At 38.8% G+C, this 18,503-nt stretch overlaps 1 protein-coding gene across 7 annotated transcripts in view; it reads left to right on the top strand.

The window, feature by feature from the left end:
- TSHZ1 (teashirt zinc finger homeobox 1) overlaps nt 1-18,503 on the top strand; it is a 68,436-nt gene that overhangs the window by 37,253 nt on the left and 12,680 nt on the right. For 3 of the 7 annotated variants that reach the window (XM_025209692.1, XM_025209693.1, XM_025209694.1), the window contains one exon: nt 15,792-15,987. The exons of the other annotated variants lie outside the window; for them this stretch is intronic. The gene's annotated coding sequence lies outside the window, so the exon portion shown is untranslated. The remainder of the gene's footprint in view (nt 1-15,791; nt 15,988-18,503) is intronic. 7 annotated transcript variants of the gene reach the window in all.

The following is an 18,503-nucleotide window of genomic DNA, read 5'->3' as shown; positions in this document are numbered from 1 at the left end:
GTGGGGGGGGGGGGGGGGGGGGGGGCGGGGGGGATGGTGGAAAAGGGGCTCAACTTACAACTGCCTTTATATCCCTTTCTACAGTAACTTCCAGAAACAGTTACACAAGGATGCTGGCAGTTAAAATTTCTTTTCAGATGCATATCATCAGTTTAGGACTACAGCATTTAACAGTTTTCTTTTCACAGCATTGGGGAAAGACTTTGCTATCTCAGTGATTAGTTAGTGAAATTCTGGTACTTGACATTCTTTACTTTTTCATGAAGAATGCATGCTTCTCTAGAGCCTCTTCAGTAACTCCAGCTCTAACCTGGACAGAGTACCCACTAGAAGGGGTGTATGAAGCGGGCTGTATTCGATTTGGATTCGGATTCAGCCTAAGTTGGGGGACAGAGATTCAATTAGTTGATTCAGATGACTATCCTGATTCACTTCAGCCAAATCTGAATATGAAGATTTGATTCTGATTCGGAAAATCAGCGGTTTGGCTATAGACACAGCTTTAAATGTTTTAATACCTCGAGGTACCAGGTGTGGCTCGTGAATGCTGCGATGGTGGGGCAGATGGAGCATCCCACAGGAGCACACGGGGACCCCTAGCATGCTCAGTGGCAGACATGGAAGTGGACCGGAAGCACTTCCAGTCCACTTCTGGGTACACTGCCAAGCACTCAGGGGACTCCCCACCGTATCCTCTCCAGCTCGGCGATCGGCTATGGGAGGACCCCGGGTTCAATCAAAACTATGTACATTATTTTTGAAGTTAAATACTATAAGAAAAGGAAGGCATTTGCTCTCTAAAAACAGTTTTCTCTTTCCACTCAGAAGCCCTGGCTTCCAGTTTATTTGCAGTCACTATTTTATAGCCAGACACTTCAGCACACCTTCAAGTGTGCTTTTTGGCCTTTCTAAATCTAGGCCATTATCATTACATGCTGTATGATCCTGTTCTCTGATTTGTTTGAATGCGTTGCTAGTTTTTTGGAGAATCATTTGAGGTGCCTTTCAACAGAGCAACAGAGGGATGGTTCAAACCCATTACTTGCCACCTGAAAGACATTGGGGCCTAACTCACTTGACAGTCAGCAGACCTTTTATGTAACAAACACTGTTAGCTATACTTAAATGTCCTAAAGTGGTTTTTATTTTGTGATGTGGATTATTGATCACTGAAATAAGAATACCCAAGCCCTTTCTCTTCAGTTGTAGTAAAAACTTCAGACTTAGCATAAACTGTAGGGGGGGGGGGTTGTTTGTTTTTTTGGACAAGGGAAGACTAGATCTTTCTTCCCTAAGGCACTGAACTGGTTTAATTGAAAGAACAATTTGATTTGCTGCTGTAGCTGCTGCTACAGTAAAATAGCTTGGGATGCTAGCAAATTTTTACTTCCCTCACCCAAACCAAGGATTTAATACTGGCAGGTGAACTTCTGAAGGCTGCTATCAAGTATAGAGAGACAATAACTGTCTTGGAGGTGGAACTTTGTCAATATTTTTTGCCTTGGGCCAAAAAACATTCACAATAATAGAGTGCTAAAGTCCTGCTCAAAAATGTTGCAGCTAGAGAAAGGGGAATTTATTCCAAGTTGGAGACTGCGGTATTTTGGTAGGATGTGTGGTTTTTTAATCATCCTTATGTTGTAGCATCAACCATCAAGACATTCAGGGGACACCTAAAGGCATGCTCTTTACTCAGTAAGAACAGCCAGTGCACACAAGGCTGAATACATTGCTGTTCTTAATGCAACATTTGCCATGCACTTTTAGGACCAAAATTTGATGGTATGAACCTTGAAAACTGTCCTCTCTACCACTTCCCTGTTTTTCATTTCCATATCGAAAAAAAAAATCCACAGTTACAAAACTGATATATTAAATGGATATTAACAATGGTTTCCGTACCTGTCCCTATCATTATGAAATGGTCTGATGTAGAGTACTGAAGATAGCAAAATCTTAGGATTGCCCAAACAGTGAATGACCATTCTGCATTCTGTCATACCAACACCATTATATATGTATTTTAAAAATACATGTGTGTTTAGAATGAATGAATTAGAATTAGAATGATCAATAACAGAAATATAGACAAGTATGTTGTTTGGAAGTAGGCAAATAGTAAAAGAAATAAAATATTGACTCCAGCTGACAAAAAGAGGCAAAAGAAATAAAATCCTTGACTCCAACATTCTCCATCCCTCAGATTAACCTTTCTCTGGTTAGGACTATAATGGAATACTTCAAATGCTATCTCTTTCTCTTAGCATCTGTGAAAATAAAGATTAACAGTAGGAGATAATACCTCCTTTGGAATAAAAGGAAGTGCATGTTGGTGTCCTTTGCAGAAGATAATGGGAGGTTTTTCAATGTGTTATAATATTTTAGGGCACATGAACAACGTTCTTCTTTATTGATTCAAACACTGGTAATAAACTAGCTAGTAGTACTGCCAGCCCTGTGGTGATGGTTATGACACTGGTATACCCACATGGGAATAAATAGAAAGTGCTTTTTAATTTCAGCTGTACTTAGGTAGGGTACTATAATTCCAGTATCAAAAAAAGAGGACACCTGTAGGTGGAGGGAGGGCAGGGGGGAGGGGGAAGAGAGGGGAAGAGGGTATATGATTGTGTGTGGGGTGGAGGGGGATGGTGATATGCCCATGCCCTGCCTCTGCCCTTCACTCCTAGGGTTACTTTATTTCCAGGTCTAAAAAAGAGGACACCTGTGGGTGGAGGGGAGCGGGGAGGGGAGGGGTAATATGATGGCAGGGAGGCAGTGACATGCCAGTGCCCTGCCGCTGCCTATTCTGTTGCCCCTCACTGACAAGCCACAGCACCCCCAGCCCTGCTGCTGCCCCTCACTCCCAATCCACTGACCCCAGCCCTGCCACTGCACCTCACTCCCAAAAAGCAGTACCCTGCCCCCCTGTTGGTCCCCCTCACTCCCGACCCAAAGCCCCCTGGCGCTGCCAGTGCCCTGCACACCCAACCCACAGTCACCTGCCACCCTCCCTTGCCCCTCAATCCTGATCCGCAACCCCTGCCTCCCTCCCAGCCCTGCTGGTGCCCCTCACTCCCAATCCACACCCCCCTGCCCCCCCAGCCCTGCTGGTGCCCTACACACTGGACCCACAGCCTCCTACATCCCCAGCCCTGCTGGTGCCCCTCACTCCTGACCTCTGTGCTCCCCTGCCTCTGTCTCTTTTACCTGCAAGTACCCCTAACAGCCAATCATCTTTCCCTGCTGCCCTCAGTTCCAAGCAACCAAGTCACAAGTACTGGAGAAAAGCAGAGGCTTTTGCTTGCATTTTAAAAACCTGCCTGGATGGAGGACACGGGGACAAAAAAGGACAAATCTGGACCTATGGTAACCCTATACTTAGAAACCCCTCAGACAAGCAACCAAACCCAGTCCCCTCCAAACAAACAACCAATGCTGTAATGTAAACAAAAAAAATAAAATGATTATTAGAGAGTGGTTTTTTTTTATTTTCAAGCTTATATTTTTTTATTTTCAAGCCAGCAGAAACTAGATGACTATCTGCTCCGGAAAGCAAGAAAAATTTAACAGTTGGAGAAAATATACATACGACAGATACTATTTGTGATGCAATTCAAAACACGTAGCTTTTTGAAAGCATATTCCATATTGTACTTGGAAACAGTGTCAAAAGAGGGTATTCAGCCAATTACATGTTATTATACTTAATGCGTACTAAACCTCACTCATGTATGAACCTTATCAGGCAATGGCTAGGGACAGAGTTAGATGTAAATCAGTTTAAGTGATTGGGAACTGGTTCAAATCTATAACACAATAGCGCGCATAAGCCGCTTTCAAAGGCTAGGGATGGACATTAAAAAAGGCTGAATTGATTCAATCTTTGCAGGTTAGTCTAACCTGGCTAGGCTAAACCAGTTTGTAACCAAAAAGATATCCCCTCTGGACTGAAAAAATACAGGCACAGGCCTGCTAGAAGCCAAGGGATGCTAGAGCAGCCCTCCCTTCCCTTCAACAGTGCTGAGATGAGGGGGGCATGGTCAGGCCCTGGAAGGATGCTCTGATTAGGTAGGGGTTCCCCCCTACCCCGCTCCTGACCAGCCCAGCAAGGAATTGATAACACAGTGTTTATCACCCCTAACTCAGTGTTTATCATCCCATTAAGAAAACAACAGAAGGGCATTACCAACTACCTGTTGATTCTTCCTTTGTCCTGTCTGCCACAGCACAGACCGTAGTCATCATATGGTCAGCTAGCTAATGCTGTGTGTCTGCGTAAGGCAGAGGGGAATGGGGAATCCCTGCTTAGAGGGGATGGGGTGGAGCAGAAGCAAGGCAGATGCCTGCAGTCTTTGCCGAAGCTGCAGCCAGGGAGCAGAGGCTAGGGGCCAGCCCTGGTGTGGAACAGAGAGCCCTGCCCAGCCCAGAGAGCATGCTGGGATGCTGGGGGACTCTGATTTAACATAAACTAGCAAGGGGTCTGGGACAGACATTGTATAAATCAGTTTGACCCAAATCAGTTAAGTCTGATAATATACTCAACCAGGTTTATCTCAAACCAGTCTCAGCCATTTTCAAACTGGTTTATGTGCACTGAACATTTGTTCTGTTACAGATTTAAACCAGTTTTTGATCACTTAAACTGGTTTATGTGTAATGTCTGTCTCTAGCCAAAATGGCTGAAACCAGTTTAAGATAAACCTGGATAGATGTAGTATCAGATTTAATTGATTTAGGTGAAATCAGTTTATAGACCTTCTGTCCCAGATCCCCTCCAGATTCAAGTTAACTCATAGTCTCCCAGCATCCCAGGATACTTTGCACCTCCCCCACAAGACAGTCCTCACAGGGTGGGCAGGCTAGCCTGGGCCTAAGCTCTCTGCTCTAGCAGAGAGGCATGCTCTAGCACCCCCCTGGCTTCTGGCCTGGGCTACTGCAGGCATGTGGCTGAATTTCTCAAATGAAAAGTGATTGTCTGTTCACTTGCTTATGAGTTCAATCTATGCAGCCTAGACTAACCTACAAAGATTGAATTGGTTCAGCCTCTGGGTTTTTGACTGTCTGTACATAGCCAATGAGAGTAAGAATTGAGGAGTTGGGCCCTCAGTCTGCAAGTACCAACTCAATTCTGTGTTCGGTCTAATGAATGTACCGAGCATCCATTGACAATTATGTACACTTGTCAAGAGAATACTGTGACTCCATTTTGTCAGGGTACTTAAGGATATGCCTTTCTGCGCTATGTCAATAGAATTACTCACATGTTTAAAATTAGGCACATACTTAAGAACCTCATTGACTGGGAACTTATACCCTGAAATTACATATTTATATTCTTAACCAATGATTCCAGTTAGGAAAAGAGGGTCTAAATTGTTAGTGGTAACCAGATTTCTGATATGTGAAGAAATTCTCTCTATATTATATTAATATATGAGACACGATAGACTTAGGAACCTGACTGAAAAACAGCTGGCCCTGCCCGAATCTAGTATAGAGTATAGACAAGAGTCTGACTCAGTAGCAAGCTGTAAAAAATATATAGTTATTTTGTTTGTAAAAGCAGCCCTGCATTTGGAGACAAGAAGTGGGTTTTATTAGATATCCAAGGTTTTCCAGTTGTTAAAGGCACTTGACCTTCTGCCTCATATTTCACTATACATGAAGGGTGTGTAGGTTATAACTGTTACAACTGCACACCCCATTGTTTGTTATTTCTAATATAAACCCAAGAAAATATTTTAGAACAGTACTATCAGATTCCACATGAACAAAAGTCAGGAAATTTAGAATTGTTTCCTTCAAGAGCTCCAAATCAGTTTTCACATGCATGTGCATTATTTTCTCTAACTGTGCCTATATGAATGGCATAGTATTAACCTAGTTTTTGCAATTAATTTTCTATATGAGTGCTAAGTATCATTATTATTATACCCTGTAACTGTATGACAGGTGTATTTTAATGTTTACATGTAAGTATGGGGTTCCCCATTTAAATAAATATGCACACAGTAATTGGAAAGCAGTAAAATCTCACAAATTCCTATTTTGCAAGTCCACAAACTTGATAATCTTTACAAAAAACCTGTAGGCCTTGCCTTACATTTTAGCAAAGATTTAACAGCAGGGTGACACAGTGAATAAGGACCTGCTCCTGTGATTTGCTCAACACCTCCTACGAGGCCTCAGCTTCCAATGATTTACCCTCAGTGCCAATGAGGCCATGCAGCATTTTGCAGAAGGTACTCATTACATACCAGGAATAAGTTCTAAGATTTCCATACAGTATTATATGTACATTTATGCAACATAAATAATTAAAACAAAACTACACCAGTGAAATGAATCAGGTCATTTTGTGATTTTTTCCTTTTTAATTATGTTTCCTGATGTACTTGCTTTTTAACAAAATTTGGTAACTTGCACTGTCACTCAGTCATTAGTGCAGACTAAACAGGATTATGTGCCTGAATCATAGCACTCTAGGTCTACTACAAATCCCGTGTATGTTAATGATAAAAGATCCATTGACTTTGAGTGCTTTGGATCAGGACCTCAATGTGTTCTTTTATTGTAAAAGAAAATAATATTCTGTACATGCATGATGCACTTTTCTTAGTTATTTATAATTTTCAAGCAGCTATTTTCTTAAACTGGCAATGGGTAGGTACAGGCATTTTATACTTAGATCAATTTAACTAGGGTTAGGTTGATCTAAATGTCCATCTGTGCAGACTTTTAGGGAGGTTAAATCTGGCAAAAAAAATGGTGGGTTCCATCTAAACTATTTTACCTGAGGGCTAAGTACAGACAGTTAAAAAGCTGAAGTCTGAATTGATTCAGTCTTTGCAGGTTAGTCTAAACTGCAGAGATGAAACTGAGAAACAACTGGACAAACATTCACTTTTGATTCAGGAAATGCAGCCACATGCTTGCAGTGGCTCAGGTCAGAAGCCAAGGGGTCCTAGAGCTCTCTGGCATGTATCCAGCATGAGCTGTGTGTTTTGCTTTCTCTTCCTGCTGTCCCCAAGGTCTCTGGGATTTGCAGTCCAGAATCACAGTAGCAGGACTCTGCAGGGTTGCTTATCACTTCCTCTTCCTGCTTCCAGGTGCATCTGGGATTTGTAGTCCACAGCCACAGCCAGAAGTAAGTTTTTAGCAGGGGAGGGGTGGGCAGGGCAGGGCAGGGCAACTCTGTACTCAGGGTTTAACTCCCCACCCTGGCCCCAGACCCCAGCCAGGGTTTGCCTGGGATGGAGCAGGGGGCAGTCCCTGCCTCCTCCCTCCCCCCTTCAACCCTTCTCTGCTGGAGCAGGAAGCACAGCCCAGCCCAGCCCAGCCCAGCTCAGGGCTGGAAAGCATTCTGGGATGCTGGGGGACTATGATTTAACTTGAACCTGGAAGGGGTCTGGGACAGAAATTCCATACACCGGTTTGACCTAAATCAATTTAGTCTGATACTCCATTCAGCCAGGTTTATCTTAAATCATTTTCAGCCACTTTGACATTGATTTATGTACACTGAACTTTTGTTCTGTTATAGGTTTAAACCAGTTTCTAATCACTTAAACCAGTTTATGTTTAACTTCTGTCCCTAGCTGAGGAGTTGAACTAAGTTAGATTTAGGAACAGATTAAGCTGATCTATCAAATGCCTGTAGGTGTTTGGAGTGCAGTCCTGAGGCTAGGAAAGCTCAGCTACTCACCCCAGGCTGCTCTTCCTACCCACCAAATCTGACTGGGCTATTGGTAGCCCCTCTCCCTCAATCCCTCTCCCTCCCCCTTGGACAGACAACTCACCTGGCAGACCCACCAGCATCCCCCATTCCTGATCCTCCTCCCCACCCCACCCCAACCCACCCGAGCCCTGACAGCCTCCCCCATAGGTCTTCTGGTCATTCCCACTCCTGCTTGCCTCTCCCCCTACCCCAAATTACTTATTCCACTTTCCCTGCAATGCATCAGGGACTGGAGAACAGCTCACTCCTGGTCTGTGTTCACATGGGTTAAATTAAGTGAACAGCTGGGCTTTTCCAGTCTTGGGGGGTTACACTGCAGACATGTACAGGTGTTCAGATGTGGTTTGTGTTCTTCACTGAGGATTACATAGACAACTAGATTGAACTTCTAGATTGAGACTGTATGGGACCTATCTAAAAACATACAAGACAATACAGAAAAATCATTTTCTAGTCATTCAGCTCTCCCTACTCCAACCCAACTGAAATGAAAAGAAAAATGACCAACTCTAACATTTCTTAGAACAAAGATGTAAATATTTTTTTCAAGAACAGGTGCTTGTGATGAAATCCTTTCTTAAAACATTAGTGTGGCATTGTTCTTACATTATTGTCTGTTATTCATTGATTTTATATAATCTGGGCCTTTTCAGCCTATTTAAAGGAATAACAGATGGGATAAAGAAAAGAGATGTATCTAATGGATCAAATTCTGGATCCTGGAAGCCTAGGACAATCCATGGACTTCCACTGTGACTGAGAGCAGAATTTGACCAGAGTACCCATTTTCTTTTTGTTAAAGCATATATAGCATCTTATAGATGTTATTTGCTGTGAGTATAATTTTTCTCTTTCATTAGTATGGTGGTCCTCAGAACACTTGTTGGTCTCTGGACAACAGACCGGTCACTTTATGGTGTTGTTTCTCCTACTTATCTGCAGCTAGTAAGCCATGGGGAAAAAACAGATGACCTCACATTACATACCTTCATAATACTGCTTTTCATTATACACAATTCCTGTCATTTTCACAGAGATGCTGTACAGCCAGAGAAAGGGCAGTGTAGTTGCATACAGAAGAGATTGTGTGCTGAGGGCCTCTCCCCCTATTAAGATATGTTCCTCACTATGAAAAAGTTTAGTATCCCTTGTTCTGCTGAATGTTGTTTTGTACAGTGAACAAGGCTCCCAGGTACATCACTTGCAGGAAGGCCAAAAGTAAAGAGAGATGAGAATAAATGAAATCTTCATATCTAAACCTCTTCTGAATTAAAGCTCATCTCTAGTAATAGTTTTTTTTTAAAGAAAAACAGGTGCACCTATCCAAAAATAAGACATATTGCCTCATATAGTACTGCATGCATGTACTGTTTCCTTAGCTCAAGCAAATAATACGCTGGTTTGATTCAAAACCTTTCACCTGCCTAACTAAGCACTGACTACATAATCAGTAGGGAAGTGAGACCTTCTTAGGCTGAATTAATTTCCAGGATTATCTTTGCTGTTATCGATGAATATTTTGTCATTAATTTATAACAGTGTTTAAAATGAAATAAAAGGCATGAAATGATAGCTAAGACATTTTTGGTAGCATTATAGCATTTTAATGTTAATTTTTAGCAATTAAAGGCCAGATCTCAAACAGATGAAAGCACTCTGTGTCTCCAGTGCTGGGAGACAAGTTAGCTGAAAATGATTTCTGAAAAAACCATAAACTATTGATTGGGTTATTTGTGAGCATGGTTATTATAAGCATCTTAAATGCTATTCTGTTTTCCTGTCCTTAAAACAAACAAACACAGAAAAATACAGTTTAGAGATCATTGCTGTTTTCACGTTAGTTTCCAACATTATGTCTCCTTTTTGTGGCTAGCAAAACGGGGGGAGGTACATATACAAGCTATGGAAGGGTACCTGTTCTGAAACATGAAAAACAAAGTTTATGTAAAGGGTAAACAGCTAAAATAATGCATTTGAATAGCATCTGAAACAGTAGTTGAATTTGTTAACGTTTATTACTTGGTATGTCCGTGATCAGTAATCTTTATTTGTAAGGGGATGTGAGAAGGAAAACCAGGGTAATTTTACCCCTTCCCTCCTTGTCCTCCTAATGATTTGTGTTATCCCCAAAATGATTCCTGCTTATACTTTTCTTTGTTTTACATTATTATTTGCCAAATGTATTATACATGCTATTTACTTTGGTCTACCATTTCAAGATATCTCTGTGGCTTCCCCATACCAGGAATTTCTCAAATAAATACTGATCATTGTAAAGCGAAATCAGTTTGCATGAACACAGAATAATTTTTATGTTACCAATAGCTAGATATACTATAATTTGCTAAATTTATATTTGTATATAGGGTACAACTATAGAGTCCAACACCTCATGTGCCACTTCTCTTTTTAATTGACACTAATTAGTTTTTATTAATGCTATGTGTTACAAAGAGATTTTGGATGTGCAGTGGTGGCCTATACAATCTTAGATAAAACATTTTGTTTAATTGTATGGATATATATTATTTATGCATATCTAAAATAAGGACATTTTGTTAGTCTTTTGTTAATTTCCAGATAATTAAACACTATTATCTATTTACCAATGAATAGATGTGATCTGTTTACAATATTAAAGATGTATATAAAGCACCCAACTATATTTGCTGCTCTAATTAAAATACATCAGTGTTTGTCATGGTTTTAAGGCGAAAATTAAAAAGCATTGCCAAATTAATCTTCAATCAAGAGTTCATTAATTAGCTAACCTTCTGTAAATGGGCTTCAGTTTGGTGACAGCTCACTAAAGGACCATTTAAATGAATTCCTGGTTGTATCAATCAAACAGGGGAAAAAGAATTGGACTTGCTGCTGTTTTGCAGGAGTTTCTCCAAACATTTACCCATCATTTAATGCCCACAGTGATGGTTAAACAATTTTTACATGATGAATCCTTTTTATTACCATCCCATTCTAGGTTTCTTTTAGCTGTATATCAAAAGGAACTGTATAGTACTGCCAAGGTTTCATGATCCTGAACAGCATGCAGTGGAGGAATGTGCTTTATAACATAGTAATAAGTAGTTGCTTGAAATAACATCATAACTTCCATGAAAAAAGTTTTGAAAAATTATTGATTATATAATAATCTTTAGTAAAATTTACTTTGCTTCTGCCATGAATTTTAAAATATGGGACCTTAAGTGGTCAGGTACTTAAGTAGCTTTTGTGCTAGCAATATAAAATTTCTAGACCTCTAGGCCACGAAGAGATATCTACCCTGAAAGTGACAAATTAAAAATGTTAGCTATAGATTAGGGTATATTTTTTGTTGCTTTAGCATTAACAATCCCTGGCTATCTAAAGATGTGATCCAAAGAACCTTGTCTGGATTAAGAACAGTACATTTGAGCATACCTGCAGAGGCTGATTTAGCACTCTGTCATTCCCATTATAGTAATTAAGACTATGCATTTCATTTGCAAGTACTTCTGTGTGTATACACAAATCTTTCTGTGTGTGTGTGTGTGTTCTGGGTGTGTATGGGTTTGTGTATACAGTACTATCAAAAGTCTACTCTGGATTTACTATAGCGAAAGTTGGGGCATCTAAACTTTGTACAAACACTTCTTTATTAGTATTTAAGTATTCTACATTTTAAAACAGTGAATTGGGTGCATATTCAAATTACAGACTTATTTGTTTGGGGCTACAAATATATTTATATGCAAAAAATTGAAATAATTAACTGAAGCTAAAAAAGAACGTGTTTCAAAGTATAAAGTGACATATTTTCTATTATGATACTTTAAATCTACACAAACGTGATAGCTAGTGGCCACCTTTCTGTTCTCTCAGTATAATTATGTCCTTTTGTTTTTTATTATACATATTGAGATTATTGACCAGATATCTGTAGTCAGTACAGGCTTCTGTATTACTGTAAAATATTTGTAAAGCTTCTTTGTTTATGTAAATTATAGAACTAACTCTAAAAACACAACTTAAATTGCATGTAAGTTGTGTTAAGGGTAAAATTATACATTTTAGTTATTGTATGCCATGAGACAATAACCTTGTCCAGTACTGCTACATTTATTACTTCCATCCTGCCAATTAAACCACAGAGATGCTGTTTTTTATTAGTCATGGTGTTTGTATCAACATTTCATACAGATACAGTAATCCAGTGTGAAGGAAAATCAGGGTGTTTTTTTCTGTGCTGATTTGCATATGCATGTCAAATTTAGATATGCCATTTTTATGGTATTGAGGAAAACAAAATGACCTTTTCTCAAGTTCTTAAAACTGGAAGGTTCTCATGATCTGATTTTTCAGGTAGGGGGGAAAAAAGGGAGGATGAAGGAGGGAACATTTGCTGATTACACCACTGATGCTTGCAACAGTCGGATACATTCGAATACACTAAACTCTATATGTCTTACTGTTATAATTGCATCTATGCTCAAGGCTAGTATAGTTAGGCTACATTAAATCCCATTGTCAGTCAAGCTGCATAAGTCTCAGGAAACTCACAAGCTGGAGCTGGTCAGTGTGATCTTCCCCAAGAACCACTTCTCTGATTGTTACTTGCTTGTCTTCCTATGAAATGCTGCATTATTGTGTACATAACGGACAGCCCTTACATAAATTAGGTAACTTGTTTTTCTCCCCCTGTATGACAGACTTGCTGGACTTAAAAACACATGTGGTCCTAGCAATCTAGATTGCCCATCCCCCTTTTTTAATTAACTCCATGTCTGTTTATTCTGTTTATGAAAAGAACATTTTGAATATTGCTGGTCCAAATCTTCTCCTTTACTGCATGTATATATATGCATATATGTACAAGATGTGTAGCATATACATAACATGTATGATAAGATATACTTACTATAGGAGCTTTCAGTAGGCTTCTATCAAAATCATTATCTAAGCAATTATCTGTGCTATTCAGTTAACTTTTGCATGCGGATGGTGTTTCTATGCTTTTGTGTTCATCAACCTTGCAGCCTTAAGTTCTCTCAGGAACTATTAGACTGACAGTTTTCAAATTGTACAAAAAAGACAAAGAAAGCAAAAAAGCCTTTTTATAGAAAATTGTGCCTCTATTACAGGTAGTTAATAAGTATTAATATTCTAAAAATCAGTGGTTTACATGTAATTGGATAGATGTAACTGTGTATAGAATTTGGCCCAGTGTGGCTGGCTTCATTTTTGGGAGGTCTTCTGAAAGACTCTTAATACTGCTTGATATTCTTTTTCTTCCAATTATTAGTGCTTTGTGTAAAAGAAACCTTGCTATACCATGCTTGTATTTATTATGCAAGACAGCCCAAAATTGTGGAGATTCTGTAGCTTGACATAAACTGCAGCACACACGAACTTTTTTTCATGTGCATAAACACAAGAAGCATTTCGTTCTTTAACCCTCCTTTAATAAATGAGTAAACAATTATTTAACATATTGGCTCTTATATCTGTAACATGTCAAATTATAATTTTTTTTCTTTTCTGTTGAAGTATACTTGTGTGAACTTCATTATCTGGGCTTTGAGCAATGCAATCCATGTCATTCAACACACAGGCAGAAATATGGAAACTAATGGTGGTGTGTGGTAAAAGGGAAGAAAATTATTTAACTTTTGCGTGTGTGTAGGTTTGTGTAGTTCTAGGGCTCATTATATGAAGCAGTTTTCATTTTTGGAATGTAGGCTTTGTCTAGCAATAACCTTTGCATTATGTGGAGAAAACCTTGCAAAGAATTAGACAATGATTTGTCTTTTATTAAAAAGTTTGCCGGCTTAGTGTGACAATTTTCTTTTAACACATCCTGGGGGCAGGGTGGGTGAGTGAGAAATTAAACTAATACGTTCATATTTGTGGATGCCTTCTTCCCCCCCCCCCAGTTACTGGCAAAGCCTTGAGAAAAGTAAACCATGTGCTTTTGTACTGTCATATTTGATTTGGACTATATTCTCACTGTTGTTTGAAGCTAACATGAAACGCAGTGTCTGCATGACCCATTTTAGCAGCCCATTATCATAATTTCACTGTCGTATGGCCACTGAGTTAATGTACTTACAAATGACAGAGAAAGTGTGTTACATGACCTTAGGGTTTTCAAAAATTAAATGACGTAGTAGGTCATATTTCAAAGAATGGTTAAAGAGAAGATGATTTTTTTTTGCACCTTTTAAGTGTCACAGCTTATCATAACAACAAGATATTATATTTATTCTTTGCTAGGCAAAAATCAGAACTCTTTAAACTTCCTCAAAGTTGAGATTTTATACTTTAATTTGGAGGTTTTTGGATTATGGGAGTACATCCAGGATATTTTTATTTACCTTTGCACTTCATTCTGTACATGTTCATGACATAATAATATATAACTTTTTTTTTTAACATTTTCTCATTTTGCCTGTAGCAAAGCTGTTCTATTTTTCATTTTTCTTTGGGGGTTTTTTTGGTAATTTTTTTAATGATCTTCTTAGGGGACAACAAAGTATATTTAATGCATTATGCTATGCTAGAGCTGTCTTTATCATATGATTTGATAGCTCTTGGAAACATTTTGGTTTGAAAACTATTCTATTAAAAAATGGATTTCTTAATTTGAGTTTAAGCCAGATCTGAATGCAGTTCTCAATTTAAGCAAGTGGTATTGGCATTTTATCAGTGTATATATTCCCCATACTTCCCAAATTTTATGGTGTCATGAACTTACATTGCTGAAACCCACCATGGTGAGTGATTGATGTTTCTTTCATCACAGAAGGGGTTACATTGAGGGTAAACCACAGTGGCTATGATATATATCCAGTAAATGAGGAAACGGCAGGACAAACCGCAAACATGTAGTTCAAGTGGCATATCCTCACCTTTCCCTCATAAAATTAGGAATTGAAATCAACTGGCTTATCTTTCTTACCTTTACAAAGTTGGACATCTTGTAGATTGCACTATATTTGAAGGACTTCTCAGTAGTTATTTGAGTGTTACTAGACCATTTGTATGAACTAACAAGAACTTCTTTCCTTAGTAATCAGGAGAGGTCTGGCTAATTGTATGAAAAAGTCATTGTGCTTAATGGTTTCTACTGGAAGTGAAACATTAAGAATTCCAGAATTTTATTTAAAGACTCTTAGAAATGCCAGAAATGTTAAGTTGAACTAACATCCACATAAGCATCCTTCAGTCACCTTCAGATCACATGATTCATAACTCCTAAGTTTGGAACCCAGGACATAGGTCACATACACAACCTAAGGTACATATGCAGAGTTGTTCAATTTGGTAGAGGAGTCTTATGGGTATTGTCATGACCTTGGGAACCTATTGAGGTAAAAACTCATTTATGACAATGGAATATTTGCCTGAGCAAGGACAGTAGGATGAATCCCTAGGCACATCCTTCAGAGTGATTTTAGTGATTTTAAGCCTGTGGCACCGTACACATAAACAATATTATTTAATGTTACTAATTTTTGAGGAAGCTCCTAAATGTAATCTTAATGCACCCTAAATTAGTTTGCAGATAAAATGTGATTGCTGTATGTGCCTAGAAATTACTTGTCTTAATTAAGTTTCTGAGTTCAAACAATTATGCCTTTTTAAAAATATATATATTTCCTAACAGGATGATGATAGTAGTGACGATGGTAATAATACTATTAGAGTTTGTTTATAGGATCGAACTTGGCAAAACTGTTTTGTTGCTCGCTTACCTTTGACATGAAGGGTCTACCTTTTTATATCCAGGGAATCTCCATGATTTCAAATACAGTCTAATAGTGTTGTCTGCATTTAGTAAAGAGTGGAATCTGACTTTCACTGCAGGGTTTAAATGAAGGCAGAGTTTGATGTTAAGGTCTTAATCCCCCCCGCCCTTCCCACCCCCTTGGAAAAGCATCTGGAGCAAATAACCCAATCAAAATGTTAATCTTAAATGCATGACCTTAACATTACAAATATGAACAGTTCCATTGATCTCTGAAAGGCTACTTTTTTGAGCCAAGTTACCCATGTACATTTTCCTTTGCAGCATCAGACATCACGTTGATCCCTTCCCTGTTCAAGTGCCATATTCTCTGCTAAGTGGGTGAAGCTAAATAGTGACCAGAATGAACTCTCAGAAAAAAAGAAGGATAGAGACACAAACATCACTACGAATACAGACTCTCTCTTTCAGACCTCACTATCCTTGTACTAAAGGGAACTCTACCAACTACCTTTAAAATGTGAGTTTGGGAACCAAAATGAATAAGATGGCTTCCTTTCCTATGCCCCTGTGATGAGGTATTTAGCAAAATTTGCAGATTAATTGACAGGGTTGCACCACGAGCACTTCTGCTATGGCCTCAAACTTACAACTTTTAGGTTATTAACCATGCACCTGTGCCACCCCAGTCCCTCAGTTGGACACTAGGAGCCAAGGCCTGAATACTGATTTTGACTTCATGGCACACTGTGATCTATCTGATTCCTGAAATTCTTCCTTTACACTACAGGTGATAATGACCCTTCCCATTTTTGATAGGTCTTAATCTCCCATCAATCTCCTTCTTTTGCTAACTGCGTGTCTGCTACCTCTGGGAATTTCTCTCCACTCCAATCTTGAAGCTCCACCCACTTTTTAAAAATCATCCCTCTGCTTGATTTTTTTCCTCATACCCGATGAAGAATGCCTTGAATTTGAAAGCTTGTCTAAGTCTGTGTCAACCATGCAGTTGGTTCAATAGAAGATATAACCCAGAAAAATCCTTGCATTTTGAATATTCCTTGCTGATATTAGTAGCGTACTAGTTCACATAACCTAACACTTCCAGCTTGCAAAGGCTTTCAAATCTTTCTGTTTTCATGGAGTACTTGCTTGCTTTTTCAAGGTCTCAACTGAGAAAGCTAGTTACATCTAGTTTTGCAATTGCCTTGATTTGAGGTGGTAGGCCATTGTGGTTTTTTGTACAATTTTAAAAAAAATTTTTTTTTTTTACACCTTATTCCTTTTTCTGGGGATAATCACAACATCTAATCATATTTAGTATTTTTTATAGACTTACAAGAGTCTATGGTACAGTGTTTCATAAGCTATTAGCTGAGAGCTGTGTGGCTCTAAAGATGCATGAGATCTTGTACATGCCACAAATGGGTTCCCTAGGTCCATATCTTAGGTGCAAGATTGATCTCAGGCAGAGCACTAATAATAGGTGAGATCCCCATTCCGTCCAGTATGCATAAATCACCATGGACATTGGATTAGAGCATTCAGGCACTTGGATATTATGGCGCCAAATATGATATAGATATGGTCCCTTCAAGTAGGCATGAAGTGGAAAGTAGTCAAGAAAGGACAGTAGAAATTCTCTCTCTCTGAAGGAAAACTGAGGTACCGTACCCAATAGAGTTGTAGTGTTGGCATTGTGCAACAATACCCACATCAACGCGTGATAACAGTGATGGGGCATTAGGACTGAAACATTGGAAAGAAAGATTAGGACTCCATTTCCTAATTTGATGGCTCTCTGCACTGTCATTCAGTGTCTTTTCATCTTGGCAAATTTAAAGGTGATTATTTAAGAGAAAATCCTTGTATTGAAAAATCTAAAAGGCACTAATGTAAGAAGGGTATGATGGATTTACAATAACACATGGATTTACATGCATAGCCCAATGAAGCTTTAAGCAATGATGCATGTAAGTTGAAGTTTGGTACTGGAAAGAGTCTGCATGCTAGATTCATTCTGTCTCTGCTCAAAGAAGACAATGCTGATGGCCCACAATTGCCCATTGCCAAATGAACTAACATTCACTAAATACATTAACTTGGGTAAGGAAACATACTCAGATTATATTATCTAAGTTGATGAAGACCAGGATTTATATAAGGAATGTGGTAACTTAATGAAAAAAAGAAATGCACATTTTTAAGACATAAACTTCACTTGTGTATTTATCCAGAAACATGTTTTATTTCAAAACATGTTGGGCCAGACTTTTGGTGGCTTCACTTTGAGCTGATTTCAAGGTAGAGGAGGGCAGAAATTGCTTGGATGACTTTAAATACATGGAGGTAAATAGTCCCTTCCAAATAGTGGGGGAATTATGCTTAAAAATCAACTGCCTAACAAGTTCCAATATATATGCATACATCTAAACTATCACACATTCTGGAAAGAAAAAATAGCCAAACAAAATGAAATATTGCAGAGAAGGTGAGAAAAGCAGACCTTATGACTCTGTGTAACTTTTAAAATAGAGCTGAGGGATAAGTTTGAGATTCCTCCTCCCCCCTTCCCCCAAATCTGCTTCCTTAAAAGTAGTGGATGCTAAGAGGTTTATTAGTACCATAAATCGTCTTTCTTGTCAGTCAAACCCTAAGAAATGCAAGACATGGTCCTGGCTATTTCAGTGATGGAATATAAATCATTCAAGATTAAATTACTAGATAATTTGGAAACTTAACAGTTTGCATTTTGCACTTCCAATTGTTTTGCTGACTTGCACTTTTTATGGCTGGCCTGGGTTTTATTCACAACAATTGTTTTGCTGACTTGCACTTTTTATGGCTGGCCTGGGATTTTATTAACAGTCTTTAAGACATCTATCACCTCCTTCCTCTTCATTTTCCAATGGGCAAATTTTCACAGGAAGGAGAGTTGCAACACTGATGCCTGCAGTAGCTGCTCCAAAAAGATTGCTGTATTTTCATTGACATGCAGTGCATTACCATAATTGGCTTTTCTACGCTGACTTGCAC

Source organism: Alligator sinensis, unplaced genomic scaffold (assembly GCF_000455745.1).
Source record: "Alligator sinensis unplaced genomic scaffold, ASM45574v1 scaffold129_1, whole genome shotgun sequence".
Taxonomy (NCBI): Eukaryota; Metazoa; Chordata; order Crocodylia; family Alligatoridae; genus Alligator; species Alligator sinensis.
The sequence above is the reverse complement of the archived record's forward strand: the minus strand, read 5'-3'. Positions and strand labels throughout refer to the sequence as shown.